The 15,544-nt window shown below is 42.6% G+C and overlaps 1 protein-coding gene across 6 annotated transcripts in view; it reads left to right on the top strand.

Annotated features, from left to right (window-relative positions):
- Positions 1–6,166, top strand: part of TRMT11 (tRNA methyltransferase 11 homolog) — a 77,506-nt gene extending 71,340 nt beyond the window's left edge. For 5 of the 6 annotated variants that reach the window (XR_009212490.1, XR_009212487.1, XR_009212486.1 and 2 more), the window contains 2 exons: positions 1,016–1,080; positions 1,696–6,166. The gene's annotated coding sequence lies outside the window, so the exon portion shown is untranslated. The remainder of the gene's footprint in view (positions 1–1,015; positions 1,081–1,695) is intronic. The other variant, XR_009212488.1, reaches the window with a different exon arrangement.
- Positions 6,167–15,544: the final 9,378 nt, after the last annotated feature.

Raw genomic sequence — 15,544 nt, forward strand, 5'->3', positions numbered from 1 at the left:
CTGACAAAGGCCCCACCCTCAAGCCTGGAAACCCACGGCCCTAATTGGGAACAGGCATTCCTGTTTTTGTGCCCAAATGTTGCCATTTGGCCTGCCATGCCCCCTTATCCTATACCCATATAAACCCTAAACCCTAGGCTCCACAAGCAGAAGAGTGGCAGAGAAGGAGCATCTGAACATCAAGAGTTTCGCTGGAGATGGTTGGAGAGGAGATTGGTTGCAGGATGGCTGAACTCCAGGGGAAGATCATCTTCCCACTCCATCCCCTTTAACAGCTCCCCATCCATCCCGCTGAGAGCCACCTCCACCACTCAGTTAAAGCCCCATATTCACCATCCTTCAAGTTTGTGTGTGACCTGATTCTTACTGCATGCTGGACAAGGACCCTGGTATCAAGAGGGCAGGGTGTAAAACGCTGTCACCCTGACTCTCCACTGAGCTGTTTTAACACTTAGCTGTCCACAGACGGCAACTGCTAAAAGACCATTAATCCTAACACACTCCTAGATGCTACTGTGTGGCTGGAGCCCAAAAGCGCTCGCCCCAGCTCCTGCATCTGCCTGTCTGCGTGCCCCCCTTCCCATAAGGGGTTTGAGCCACACCCCTGTCACAAGTTCCACGAAGGAGTCGGGCAACTCTCCTGTTTCACTACTGGGCTTCTGTCAAAACTGAACACTCAAGCCATCTAGCCTGCCGTTCCCTTTTTGGAGTAGATCAAACAGACTTCATGACTACTAAAGTGGAAAGGGCCCAACTAGCCTTGCTTGTCATATAAAATCATTATATGCAATAATCATTAATGCAACAGACCTAGCCCCAATGACTTCTTGGATTTACATGAAAAAGTGGCAGCTAATCATTTGGGGGAAAGCTTTATCGCCCATTCTGTTGCCTGAAACAAAGCCCCTGACTCAGCACCCTCATTTCATAAAGGTTACATATAGGGGCTTTAAAAATACATTTAGGTGGCATTTAGGAGATTCCTCAAAATGCCTGTTGCTTCTTTCACTGATAGATTGGCTAAGGTGAAAACCAGCGCCGTTTCAATGGACTGCGATGGCTGTTCAACCTCAGTGCCAGGTAAGCAGAACTGAAAATGGATATAGTCGATCTGGTCATTAAGTAGAATTCAAGGCCATTCTCAAAGCTCCGACCAATACCCTCCTTGAGGAGCCTTGTTATGTTTTTACTGACTGCTAGGTTGTTGCTAAAGACCTATGGTTTGATCCGCCACTTGGAAAACTAGAGATTTGCAGATTGAAGACATCCTTCCTTAGGGGCTTTAAACAGTGGAAACAAATTGTGGCGGCTGATAGAACTGTCGGGGTCACTCATATTGACATCCATTTTAAAGTCTCGTTCTCTAATGAGACCAGCTAGAATCACTCGGTTAGCTAGCACCACCCAGATTGCCATCATTACTGCCTGGATCCATTATTGTACTGGACATGGCAACACATCCACTGTTACAGACAGGGCACAAGTAAAGTACTTGATGTTTCTGATGCAAAGGCTACCATTTGGTGCTAAACTTGTGACTCCTGCCAAAAGTTGACCTTGTTGCCTCTTGGTAAGGAAGAACACACTGCATGGGGTGTTGTCTCCACTGCTCTTGGCAGATTGATTACCTCAGACCTTCCTCCACCCCTCTTTAGAGCTATTGGTTGTTCATCAATGCTATTGACACTTTCTCAGGTTACAGGGTTGCTGTTCCAGTGCAATCATTTGACTCCAGCCACACCACTTTGGCCCTTGAAACTAATCTGTGTCATGTGTTTGGCTTTCTGGACCATTTGGTATGACGACGATACACCTTTTATTGCTAAAGCCACTCAATCGTGGGCTACAATCAAGACACTGGACAGACTTTCCATACTTCCTACCATCCACAGGCATCTGGAATCTGTGAGCTTTGGAAATTTGCTCTACATTTGTTCTATATTTTCTTTGGCAGCCCTTTACCAAACCTTCACAGAAATGCTCAGCACATTGCTCCAAAGTTACCTCTCAACAGGGCAGTCTTCTGTCCTTTGTGGGATGCGTAAGTCTTTTAATTGATGGTTTTAACTCAGACAATTGGTGATTAATAGTTTGAGTCTCAGGCTGAGAAGATTTTCCAAAACCAGCACCCGAGAGAGTTGTAACAGTCAGTTGAAAAGGACCACTTTACCTAGTATGCTTTATTATTGATGTTGAAGCAGGCAAATAAATATTCTAGCTGACCTATTATCTTCAATTTTCTTTCTCTTTACATTTTTCTACAGATTCCAAGAGTGTTAATTTTTTTTCTATTTTAATGTCAATTGTTGTTCCTCTGTATTAGTTGTGTTACTGTATTTTTTCTGTAATACATGTTCTGAGGCTTGTCCATTGGTGATTGGTTGATGTCTATGGGAGTTCCATGCATAGATTTAAATAATGACAAAGGAATTTACAGTCTGGTTGGGGTGATGAGACCTACACATAAAAAGATAGTTAACACAAGGCAGAATGAATTAAGTACCCAGGAGAAGCCTCAGTGGAGTTTCGAAGGATGAGAATTTTCTTCAGAGTAGAATATTTAATAAAGATTTCACAGAAGATATGGTGCTTAAGCCAGAACATTACAAAGTTTTTAAAAATTCAGTTAAGTGGAGAGAGGAAGGAAGCACATTTCAGATTGGGGGTGTGTGTGAATAGTGTGAGGAAAGTTCAGATGTGAGAACGTGTGAGTCAAGTTCAGAAGATGATAGGTACTAACTAGACTAACTAGAGGGAAGGGTTCATGTGTATGATGGTGGGAGAGGACTTTGAAAAAGGTAGGCTGGGGTCATGTTGCGAAAGACCTTGAATGTCAGTCTAAAGAATTTGTATTGGACTGGGCATGGTGGTTCATGCCTGTAATCCCAGCACTTTGGGAGGTGGGGGTGGGCACATCACTTGAGGCCAGGAGTTCGAGACTAGCCTGGCCAACATGGTGAAACACCATCTCTGCTAAAAATACAAAAATTAGCTGGGCGTGGTGGCACACGCCTGTAATCCCAGCTACTTGGGAGGCTGAGGCAGGAGAATCGCTTGAATTTGGGAGGCAGAGGTTGCAGTGAGCCAAGATTGCGCCACTGCACTCCAGCCTGGACAATGGAGCAAGACTTCATCTCAAAAAAATAGACAATAGAAAGTTGTCATGGGACTAAAGATTTGAGAATAGGGACTGATTTCAGAAAGGTGATTTGGGGTGTCCGTTGCGGTGGCTCACGCCTATATTCTCAGAGCTTTGAGAGGCTGAGGCAGGAGGATCACTTGGGGCCAGGATTATGAGACCAGCCTGGGCAACATAGTGAGGCCCTATAATTACAAAAATAAAATTGGCCAGGTGTGGTGGCACATGCCTGTAGTGCTAGCTACTCAGGAGGCTGAGTTGGGAAGATCACTTGAGCCCAGGAGTTAGAGGTTACAGTAAACTATGATTATGCCACTGCACTCCAGTGTGGGCAACAGAGTGAGATGTGGTCTCAAAAAAAAAAAAAAAAAAAGTGATTTTGGCAATGGAATGTAGAATGTGCTTGAGATAGGCCAGGAGGTAAATGAATAGTCCGTGTGAGAATCTGAACCAACAGTGGGAATAGACAATAGAGACAGATGGAAGACATGTTACTCATTAATTCATTCATTCAACAAATATTTTGTCCTCATTGATATGCTAGGCACTACTGGGTCAACGGTAAGAAGTGATAATCCCTACCCTGAAGAAGCTTGGAACCTTCAGTAGTTGTAGAGATAAATAATCCTAGCAAGGCATCAAGTGCAGTGAGATATAGGGGGCCCTGTGGGAACATGCAGGCAAGGAATCTAGCCTGCCCTGGGGCCGGGGGCATGGGAGATGGTTCCAAGAGGAGGTGTTTCCTGAATTGCCTTTTGAAGTTTTTATATTGGGTTTAATAACTTTATTGTGAGATACATTATTTATACCAAAGAGTGCATAAAGCATAAGTACAGTTTAATGAATAATTACACTGGGACATCCCTACAGCACCATTGCTGAAATGAGTTTGGAAGGGTAGGTAGTAGTTAGCCAGGTTAAGCTGGGGCAAGATCCGGGAGGAGACAACGATGTGTGAGGCAGAGGACATAGCAAAGGAATAGAGAGCATGGTATGTAGGGAAACTGCATGCAGTTCATGGTCGTTGAAGTGTGAACTGGGGAACAACAATGTAAAGTCAGAGCAAGGCAGGAAGGGGTTTGCATTTCTGCTTGATTACCTTGGGCATGCTACCCAATCCCCCTACCCTGGATTTTCACTGGGGAAGCCATATTATCAGACTTGGTCAGGCCATCACTCTGATGATAAGTGGTTTGGAATGGAGGGAGATGTAAATAGAAGCTGGAATGTTGATCAGAAGATTGATGCGGTCATCCATGTTAGAGAGCAGTTGTAGTAGGGATTGAATGGAGAAATATTTAGAAGGTGAGTGGGCAGGTAGGTCCTGGTATTTGGGAACCAGATGAGGAGTCAGGGATGATATCCGAGATTCCAGCTAGGGCACTGGGTGGGTACAAACTAACAGATGATAATGGGAAAAGGATGAGTTTAGGTTTGGACATCCTGAACAAGAGGAGCCTATGGTACAAGCATGAAGAACTGCATAGCAGGCTTTTGAGTATCCAAGAGCAAAGCCAGGCAATGATTACTTATGCGAGAAGCAGAAGATCCCTGTATGGGACAAAAAAAACAAAAAGCCACTGAGTCAAAATACATTGTAGAGCTCTAAGATTCCTTCTGTGCCATTTTTCCCCCAGCATGATATATATATTTGGCAAAGAGAATTGACATGACCCAATACTCTTGAGACTGGATCATGCCATTCCAAGTTTATTACAAGAAATTTATACTAGAATTACTTAATGAGATGAAATTTCTCCATTGTGCTGCTTGAAGATGCGAGAACAACACTGGCTTTGGGTGATGTGCTTCTGCCCAAACTGGAAGGGTGGACGTGCTCCATTTGCTATATAAGTTAGTGAGCTACACTGTAGAGTTAGGATGTAAAGAAACTGATAAGCTATTGTTAGTTGTCTCTAAGAAAAACCTGCTAAAGAAATACACAGGCCACCACTGTTTGGGCTCCAGATGCAGAAAAAGAAAAACCCAAAGGGTTCTCCTCTCTTCTCATCCTTTAAAATTAAAAATACTTCCCCTTCCTCTCTCTTATTAAGTAACTACATAATAGCTTTCGGGCAGCAACATAAAAATTACAGAGTAGGCCAGAATAGGGGAAAATTTTAGTTAAATCGGGTTTCATTTGTTTTTTAATTTATTAAAAAATACTTGGCCAAAAAAAAATGCCAATTTCCCTCTGCCCCCCTTTTTATATATCCTTATGCATTTGGCAGAGCTCATGACAATGTCTTTCCAGCTGTGGACCAGCCAAAAGCCTTTTCTGAAGCTCCTACTAATTTGGATTAAACTGACTGGTTAAAAGCTTCACACAGAAATGCTGCCAGCAAAGTCATGAGGTCTGATGACATTTAAGTCTACAGTCTTATCTTCTGGACCAAAATAAATGAACAAAGATCTGGTTTTGGATCTTGCATTTGTTAGCTTGTTTTCTTTCTTAGTTTTGGAGAAACAGATCAAGAACCTGAAAACAGGAGAACCATGTTTTTGCCTCCAGTCTGGCTTTCTGAAACCAAAGAGAAGATCTTTCATGATCCTAAGTGGGTTCCTAAGGAAACGAGAAGGGCAGGACTGGTGCTGTGTGATGAATCAGGTTTCTGGGGAAGACCTGACCCATTTCTGCTAGGGGTAAATGACCCAGAAGACTTGCTTCTATGGTGGCAGATGTCACCTGATGTATTAGAACCTAGGGCTAGACCTTGGAAGTGTATCAAGTTCATCTCTGTGTGCTTTTTTTGCCTCTCAACAAGGAATTAGACATAGTGCTATCCTCAATGAGCTCATGGTCTGGAGGATGGCAGTGGTATGAAACAAAGAGGTAAGTAGTCAATTAAAATAGTGTGATCTGTCTTTCCACAGGGCAAGCCCAGGGTGAGTCAAAGAGGAGCACCTAGCCACTTCTAACAGTGGTAGTGTATTAACCATGTGTTTCTGATATTTTGACATCTGGGGCTTTGCTGATCCTGGAGAGACCAGAACCAGCCAGTTCCTAGAGATAAAGGTTTCACCTTCCTTCAAGTGTGTCTTTTATACAAACTAACCAGTCCAGAGTCCACTCTGTTTCCTCTGTTATACAGCTTTTATGCTTTCGGTCACTATTTCTCAGACCTAATCACTTTCGGGCCAGGTACCAGGTAACTTAGGGACATCCCCTATACCCCAGAGCCTGCTGAAATTGTTCAAACTAGCTAATCATATGCCTGCTTATCCTGCCTCACCTGTTCCTTCCTCTGGGAACCACAATAAAGGCTCTTGTCCACATTTTCCCCTCCCCTCTGCCTCGGGAATGACCCTGGTGCTTCCCCACATGGCCCTGCATGGCGTGGTGTGTCCTCTCCTCTTGGAAGCTTCAAGGAACAAACTGTCTTTTCAATGACAATTGTCTTCTGATCTGTTGGTCTCACCATACCTGAATAATAATAAAACCTACATTTAAAAACACATGTGAGAGAGGACCTGGACAAGGAAGAAGTCTGAAAGAAGATGACATCTAAGTAAACCCCTAAAGAAGTGGAAGTTGCTTGATAATGTCAGGGGGTGAGGGCAGGAAGGGGGATTCCAGGCAGAGAGAATAGCACTGGAAAAGCATATTTAGGTAACAGTTCAACTAGTTGGTGTGCCAGGAGCTAAATGTATTAGCCAAAGAGGAGAAATGAAGCTGGACAGGTCATGAGAGCCAGATCCTAAAGGACTCGTATGCCCTGCTGCAGACTCTGCACTTAATTCTGGGAGAAGCCCACTCCCTGTGACCTTCTCTCCCCTTTGGTAATGCCAAGGCTCTTTGGGAAGTTTTAATTTCTTTCAAAATGGTGTCCTTGGCTGAAGTGCTTGAGTTCCTTGACAAAGGGTGCCTGTGGAGAGGGAGTTTGTGACTTTGCCTTTGCTCCGGGGTCTGTTTCTGCCTTGGTTCTAGGTCTCAGTTAATGCTCTCTTCTAAGTTGGGTGAATTGCATAGCTGAGGCTGCTTGAATTAAGGCATTGACACCACAAAGCTTCCATTTCCCCATCTATAGAGCCCCCTTAGGTGCCCAGTTACACTGTGGTAAGAGATTTCCCAGATAAATACAGCAGAAACCTCCCTGACCCTGACTGACAGATACTTGCTCCAGAGCCAAGAAACAGTCTCATGTTGGCCTCCTGCACCGAGGGAGATGATTTTTATTGATTTCACTCTTCACACAGTGCTGACGGTGTAGGCCTGCAGAAGAGCAAGCTGATGAAAATAAAGATTGTGGGTTGCCAGCTCATGTTTGTCCTTATCTCCAAGGCAAAATACAAACACTGTTTCAGGGAGCTGCTTCTCCACTCCAAGACAAATGAGCTGTTGAAGTGTCATGATTTTTAAATCTGGTGATATACATAAAGGATATTTTACTGATCAACCTCAAGGAATCTGTCATAAATAAAAAATGGTTTGTGATTCAAGCACTGTTGCCTATTTCCGAACTTCACCTTGGAGCCCACTCTGCTGTCTTCTAAGACACGGGGTACTTCCCGAAAGAAAACAGCTCAGAACTCCCAACACTTCTCTTTCCCATCTTTCCTTGAAGATGCTTACCAAGAGCAACTAGGCTTTTTGAGTCACCATATGCTGACGAACATTTTTGTTGTTTTTTGAGACAGGGTCTGGCTCTATAGCCCAGGTTGTAGTGCAGTGGTGCAATCTTGGCTCACTGCAGCCACAACCTCCTGGGTTTAAGCAATCCTCCCTCCTCAGCCTCCTGAGAAGCTGGGACTACAGGCACATGCCACTTCACTCATCTAATTTTTATATGTTTTGTAGAGACAGGGTTTCTCCGTGTTGTCCAGGCTGGTCTTTAACTCCTGGGCTGAACTGATCCCCTTGCCTCGGCCTCCCAAAGTGCTATGATTACAGGCATGAGCCACTGTGCCTGGCCTTGACGACCTTTTAAAAACCCATTACTAATGAGGATGAGAGGAAGGACAGCATGGAATCCTCTAGCCCTTGCTTGTGGCCTGCCTGGTTTTCTCTAACACTCCCTGCCTGCTTCTCCTACACTATTTACTGTGTGCCTGGCATATGCCAGCCAGCAACCACTATGAACATCAGATGAATAAAAGATACATGTCTTATGTTGAACAGTTGTACACAGTTCTTGGTTAAACTCATTTATGTTAAATTGTTAAGAACTCATATTTATTCTGAGTCCCAAACCCTGGCACTTAAAAAAATAAAAAACAAGACTATACCACTTTCAATACACTGTTCTCTGGATGAGGTACTAGGTGAGATTGGGAAGGGCAGAGAGGTTTTGTGGGGTGCAACATCTGATCATAAAGGAATTGACGTTTTTTCCCTTCAGTATATATGATTTCTTTGTATGACTAAACCCGTTTCTTTAAGTGTTTATGTTTCCTCCCATAAGGTTCTACAGCCATCTTTTTCATGCGTCCTCAGTGTTCTATAAAGTTCTACAGTCCTTTTTTTAAAGCTTTTTATTTAAATTTTTTGAATAAGCAATAAATTTACGTGGTTTAAAATTCAAGACAGTTCAAAAGCGTATACCCAAAGAAAAGTTTCCCTCTTCTGTTCCTTCCCGCGGGTCTGTCAGACACCCAGCTCCCTGCCTTGAGACAACCACTGTCACAGATGGCTTAGCTCAATGTCAAATAATACAAGAGTCCCAATGTGAAGCCATCATTGAAACACCCATGTGGAACAATGGCAAAAGCAAAGAACCAGGAGTAAGACGTCCCATCCCAGTCCTCCCAGGACAGCTCTGAATTCATCTTTGTCTTATTTCTCACTGTTAACTGTAAGATAATAACCTTTCCATAGCTATCTCTCTTGGAATGAGAACTGTTGGGATGATTTGTATGAATGCATTTGGAAAAGTTTATAAGGGTTATAAAGACTAAGGAAGAGAAAACACAGAGCCTAAAACTAAATCCATTAGGCGAGGAGTTGAATCATGGTAAGGAGTCAAATTGTTCAAGATGTTGCCCAAGAAGTCCTTTTATTTGATTTCAAAGCTTCCACTGCTGAGATATGGGGAGGTTATTGGGCCAATAGGGAAGGATAAAAGGTAGATTTATTTTCTGCCAGTTTTCAGATCCTCTCTTGAATTCTCTCATCACCTAGCCAGAAGTGGTAGCCTCTCTTAGGTGCATACCTAAGCAAAGAATGTGACCTCCTTTGCAGCCTCCTGATTGGTCACCTTTGGGGTCAGCTGAAGCTTATTTCCTGGGCTACTCAACTCCCTTCTTGTTTGTAGAGTGGTTTCCCATCAAGTAAAGATATGGGCCAGGCATGAAAGTTGGGAGAAAATACAGACTGCTGTAAGACTATTACTTCAGGACTGATGTCACCATCCTCCTTGAGGCAAAGCTTGCCATTTACTTCAGTGGAAGTTTTGCTTGGGAAGGAATGCAGACTCTGATGTGCAGTTAAATGTGCATGTGTGAAGGGGAACTGGCCTGATAGCTAGGGGCTGGAGCCCTTCTTTATCCGCAGAAGATAGGAAGCAAAGAACGGTGATAACGTGGCTTTCACTTCTGTGTGCCTGCACCTGGCCCCAAAGCTGTGTCTATTGAGATAGGAGCTCTGGGTTGGGCCCACTGAGGCTTTCTTGGTGCAGTAATTATGGAAGAGATCAATGTCCTTCTGTTCAGTGAACTCTGGTGCAATTTTATCAAAGGAACCCTAAGCCTATGCCTTTTGTATGTTTCTTCCTTTTTTAAGTGACAATTATTTATTTGCAGAGGCTCAGTAAATAATAAACTTGTCTTGAGCATTATCTTTCTTTTACAAAGCAGCCTGAGCAAAGCTGCAGGATTTCTGGGAGAGAGTTCAAGGTTGGCAAGCCTTTGCGGCTCTCCTCTCTTCCTCTTTCCTCTCACCTAGTCCTCCGTGGCAAGAAGTAATCTGATGGTGTCTATGGTTGTCTTGATTTTCTGATGCCAGGAATTGAATTGAATTCTTATGTCTTAGTATCTTTGAAGCTACTTATCTCCTGTATTAGGGAAAAGTCAGTACTTTTTGATGAATTGGTGTTGATAAATTATGGTGGGATATTTGGGTGGAGGCACTGATTGTATTAGTTGCCCTATTAGGGGATGTCTAGAGAAACTTCGAGTACCCTATTGATTGGAAGGGATTAGTGGCTTTTTGGTTAGTGTTGAATATAAGTCAGAGCTCTGAACACTGTAATTCTGTAATTTGAGGAGAAATCATTCTGTCCAATGAACCAAACAGGCTTGGTTAAATAAGTTGCTTGAAATTCACTGAGACCAGGAGCTTTGTAATATATTTGGCAACCATTAAAATAGTTAAAATGCTTCTGCCTAGGCAGTAATTAGTCTTCAGGAAAACACAGAAAATGTGTCATCTACACCACTGCCTTCAGTCCATCAAACCCAGCGTCTGTGTGTGAGTTGGTTTTAGCATTTTGACAGTACTGGGGCTCAAGGAACCTAGGTCAAGACCTAATGGCCTAATCTCCTCATTGCCTTCATCTTCAGAGTCTTTCTATTAGAGCAGCTTTGCTAAAGGGCTGGCAAGGATTGGAAGGCTTAGCTAGATAGCTCCATCTCCCCAGTGGTATTTCTTTTTTTCTTTTTCTTTTTTCCAATTATATAAGTTCTGGGATACATGTGCAGAATATGCAGCATTGTTACATAGGTATACACGTGCCATGATGGTTTGCTGCACCCATCAACCCAACACTACATTATGTATTTCTCCTAATGCTATCCCTCCCCTAGCCCCCCACCTCCTGACAGGCCCCAGTGTGTGATGTTCTCCTCCGTGTGTCCATGTGTTCTCATTGTTCAACTCTCACTTATGAGTGAGAACATGCGGTGTTTGGTTTTCTGTTCCTGTGTTAGTTTGCTGAGATTGATGATTTCCAGCTTCATCCATGTCCCTGCAAAGACATGAACTCATCCTTTTTTATGGCTGCATAGTATTCCATGGTGTATATGTGCCACATTTTCTTTATCTGGCCTATCATTGATAGGCATTTGGGTTGGTTCCAAGTCTTTGCTATTGTGAACAGTGCTGCAGTAAACATACATGTGCATGTGTCTTTATAGTAGAATGATTTATAATCCTTCGGGTATATACCCAGTAATGGGATGGCTGGGTCAAATGGTATTTCTAGTTCTAGATCCTTGAGGAATTGCCACACTGTCTTCCACAATGGTTGAACTAATTTACACTCCCGCCAACAGTGTAAGAACTGAAGGAGATAGGGACACGAAAAACCCTTCAAAAAATCAATGAATCCAGGAGCTGATTTTTTGAAAACATTAACAAAATAAATAGACCACTAGCCAGACTAATAAGAGAGAAGAATCAAATAGACACAATAAAAAATGATAAAGAGGATATCTCAACTGATCCCACAGAAATACAAACTACCATCTGAGAATACTATAAGCATCTCTATGCAAATAAACTAGAAAATCTAGAAGAAATGGATAAATTCCTGGACACATACATCCCCAGTGGTATTTCAAAAGGATAGGACCCACGGAGATGACTGAGCTGGCTGGATTTTGTTACTATACCTCAGAGAGGCCTAAGAGCCTGCCTTGGGTTTTGAGATTATTCTCTTGTATTCCCCTGGAGACTGAATCGAAGAATGAATTGGCTCCTTGCACCTCTTCTCTCTCTCTCTACTTATCTTTTTTTTTTTTTTTTTTTTTGTAGAGACAGGTTCTTGTTATGTTACCTAGGCTGGTCTCAGAATCCTGGCCTCAAGTGATCTTTCTACCTTGGCCTCCCAAAGTGCTAGGATAACAGGCATGAGCCACTGCACCCAGCCTACCTCTACTCTTTATTGGGACCCTTAGTCTCCCTGTCGATGCCCAGGAGTTGGAACAAATAACAGCTTTACTATAAATTGGGTTAGTTACTAGATTTCTGAGTTTCTATCCTCTCTAAGATTCTGGACCCTGAAAGATCCCAGAGTTGGTGCATGCCAAGAGCAAATCACACTATTCAGGGCGATCCTCCTTACTCTCCTGATATATTTTGGACTGGGCATTATTTGGCTAAAAGGAGTATCTGTGGCAGCTTTTATAAACAGAACAAAAACATGAATAGCAAGAAAAGCAGTTCATGGACAGAAGGCAGAGGCTGGGAGTGAGAGATTCACTTAGCTGCAGTACTTATATTAATCATTACTGGTATATGCTAAGTATCTGACATTGTGATAAGTGCATTTTATGTGACCTTTAATCTTTCTAACCATTTTATGTCCTAGGGATTATTGTATCAATTTTGTAGATGAAGAAATGGAAATTCACAAAGCTTAAGCAACTTTAGCTGTTTAATAGTGAGTAATATGGAGGTGGGATTTGAACCTACATCTGACTGATGAGCTCTGTGCTTCTGACCGTTTTACTGTACTATCAATAGCAATTGGCTTTCATCTCCTCTAGACAGTAAGTACGTTTCTTTAGGATAAAGACCCTGGTCCATTCATCTCAATGTCTAATCATAGTGTCTGGTTGAATGAAATTAAATCCTCCTTCACAAAACCCTGAGGCTTTCATTGGCATAGAACTGCATGTCACCACGTCCAAAAACAGCTCTGAGGAAATACTCAGAAAATTTATCTGGAGGAAAAGAAGGATAAAAATCATGGTCAATGGAAACGTGGGCAAGAACTGTTTCTGCAGACCATGATGTTGTCACTAGTCTGCCATGCTCCCGCATTCTAGTGAACATGAACTGTCAAGAACCATCAAGAACCAGAGAAAGAGTATATAAACCCCATGGATTTACCTGAAAAGCACAGGAACTTTTCCTCTTTATGAGTAGGTTCTGTTTTATTCTTCCTTTCTTCATGCAGTGGACCTGGTTGCAGGATTTTTATTAGACTTTTTTAATTCAGAATTTTAGGTCAAGAACTCAAATGTCAACATTGAGGAATGTTTTCTCGTAAGTGATAGCTGCTCTATTACAGTCTCTAAAAATAATGTTTCACCTCAGCATCTGACATCTGCTGTTTCTTTTTAAATTTTATCTTATCACGGGCTCTCTGGCTCAAGCTGTCCACCAAAGAAGTGAAAGGCCAGAGGGGCCTTGCAGTACCCCCACCTCTCCTTCAGGCAACTCAGACCAAGTGTAGTCTAAGAGCCCTGTTGACTCTGCCCTTTCTCCAGAGAGAATAGTCCATTCATGAATGGCTCCATCACTCAGTGTGTATGTGACACGATGCAGATCAAAGGGCGTCACAGCACCCAGAGAGTCTGGGTTGGCCCTGCTCACAGGATGTGGCTAGTCACTGCTGGAGGTGAGGACAAGGCCTGGGCTTTGTCCAGAAGGCACACAATAGCTGAGTTTCAGTTTCTTCTTTTTTCTTTTGATTGAGAAATGAATCCCCCAACCCTGATGACAGAACAGTGCCCCATTTGAAGGGCTAGGGGTAAGTCACTATATTAGATTTCTGAGTCTTGCAGCATTTTGAGAACGCAACATAGACTACTTGTTGTTCGCTTTTAGATCAGAGAACAAATGCATTGTTTATGTAGTTTCTGTGCTCAGGGATATGGGATCACTGGCATGAATGAAAAACACAAAACTTATTGGAGTGGGCAGTTTCAACTTCCTTCCCCACCAAATTTTTCTAAGAGTTGCCAAAAGGCAAGTGGTTTCTAGGAACTGGAAGTGCTGGTGAGAAGTACAGTGGCTAAAAGAGGGCCCACTTAACAGAAGGGGGGAATCACAGAGCCCCACAGGAGCCGAGTCTCAGTCCTCCTGTACTTGGCTATTCAAAGTGTTGGCTATGGACCAGCACATCTGAAGCCCCAGAGCTTTTTAGGAATGCAGGATCTCAGGCCCCACGTCAGACCTGCCAAAGCAGAATCTTTATTTTAACAAGATGCCCGGGTGATTTCTATGGATGTTACAATCTGGGAAATATGGTTCCCAACTCAAAACAAGATACCACACATGCTACAGCTGTTGTCTGCTGGCAGAGAAGAAAGATAGCTAAAGTCATTAATACAGTTCTTAAACTTTTGTTATTTAGGTGAATTATTTGTTTATTTAAAGTAAAATGGCCTGCTTTCTCTGAAATCATTTATCTTGCCTCTCAGTAAATTGCTGTTTTAAATTCATAGGCTTCCTTACTTTCTACTTGCATGACAGTTCTCAGAATGAATTAAGGATCAGGCAATTTTTTTTTTTTTTTTTTAGCTATTAATACCTGTAAACAGTTCAATCTGACATTAGACAATACTGACTGTTGCTGTTATCTGCCCAGGTACCTATTTCTCCTTCATTTGGTAATGGCACCTTCCTCATCAGAAGCCAGCAGGCTGGTGGAGCTGTCACATACAGTCCTCTCTCCTCTGATGGCCCCTCCAAAGTGAGGTTAACTGGACACCCTCTGATGAGACTGAAGCTCATTTGCTCTAGCATACTAGCTGAAAGGACCATGTCCTGCCTAGATCCCAGAGCTTCTGGATCACCATCCTGCCCAAGATCTGGCTCTTCAGCTTTTCCTTTATGCTAGCCTATATCCAGTCTTTTTCAGTTTTGAGACAGGATCTCCTTCTCTCACCCAGGCTGGAGGGCAGTGGCGTCATCACAGCTCACTGCAACCTCCACTTCCTTGGCTCAATGGATCCCACCTCAGCCTCTTGAATAGCTGGGACTACAGGTGCATGCTGCCACGCTTGGCTAATTTTTGTATTTTCTATTTTTTTGATAGAGATGAGGTTTTACTATGTTAGGCCTGTCTCTAACTCCTGGCCTCAAGAGATCCGTCCACCTTGGCAGCCCAAAGTGCTGCGATTACAGGTGTGAGCCACCATGCCTGGCCAATATTTTTCATTTTTATTTGCCTAAGGTAGCCAGGATCTCTTTCTCTTGATTCAGACCAAAGAATCTTAGCTGAGCAAAGGAATCGAAATATAGTTCATGTTGTGGAAAAATACCAATTTTGTTCCTAAGGCAGAGAGGGAGGACACTTTTGAATCACTACAACTTTACACTTTGTGATTGTTCAAATTTTATTTACAGGTTTTCTCCCTTACCTTGAGGTACTTTATTGTAATATGTATATATCTGTGAAAAGACTAATATTGATTAATAATCATCAGGATATAGGTAGCCTACTTTTGTGGCAACTTCAGACTTAACTTTAGTGTGGTTTTATTTTAGCTTTTAAACCTAGGACTTAGGTCTTCAGGTGCTCTTAGAACATCCAAGTGAGTTGAAAATTGGCCCCAAATCAAATAGAACACATGAATAACTTATCAATCTATCATATGGAAAATAGCAATGTTAATACAGGCTAATCCACTTAATGACTGTCAAAAGATATTACTTAGTTGACAGGTTTTTAGTTTTATTATTCATAGAGCGGCATAAAAATTCACACATCTTTCCCGTAAGTGTGTTTCTTTATTTTT

Source organism: Hylobates moloch, unplaced genomic scaffold (assembly GCF_009828535.3).
Source record: "Hylobates moloch isolate HMO894 unplaced genomic scaffold, HMol_V3 SCAFFOLD_2, whole genome shotgun sequence".
Lineage (NCBI taxonomy): Eukaryota > Metazoa > Chordata > Mammalia > Primates > Hylobatidae > Hylobates > Hylobates moloch.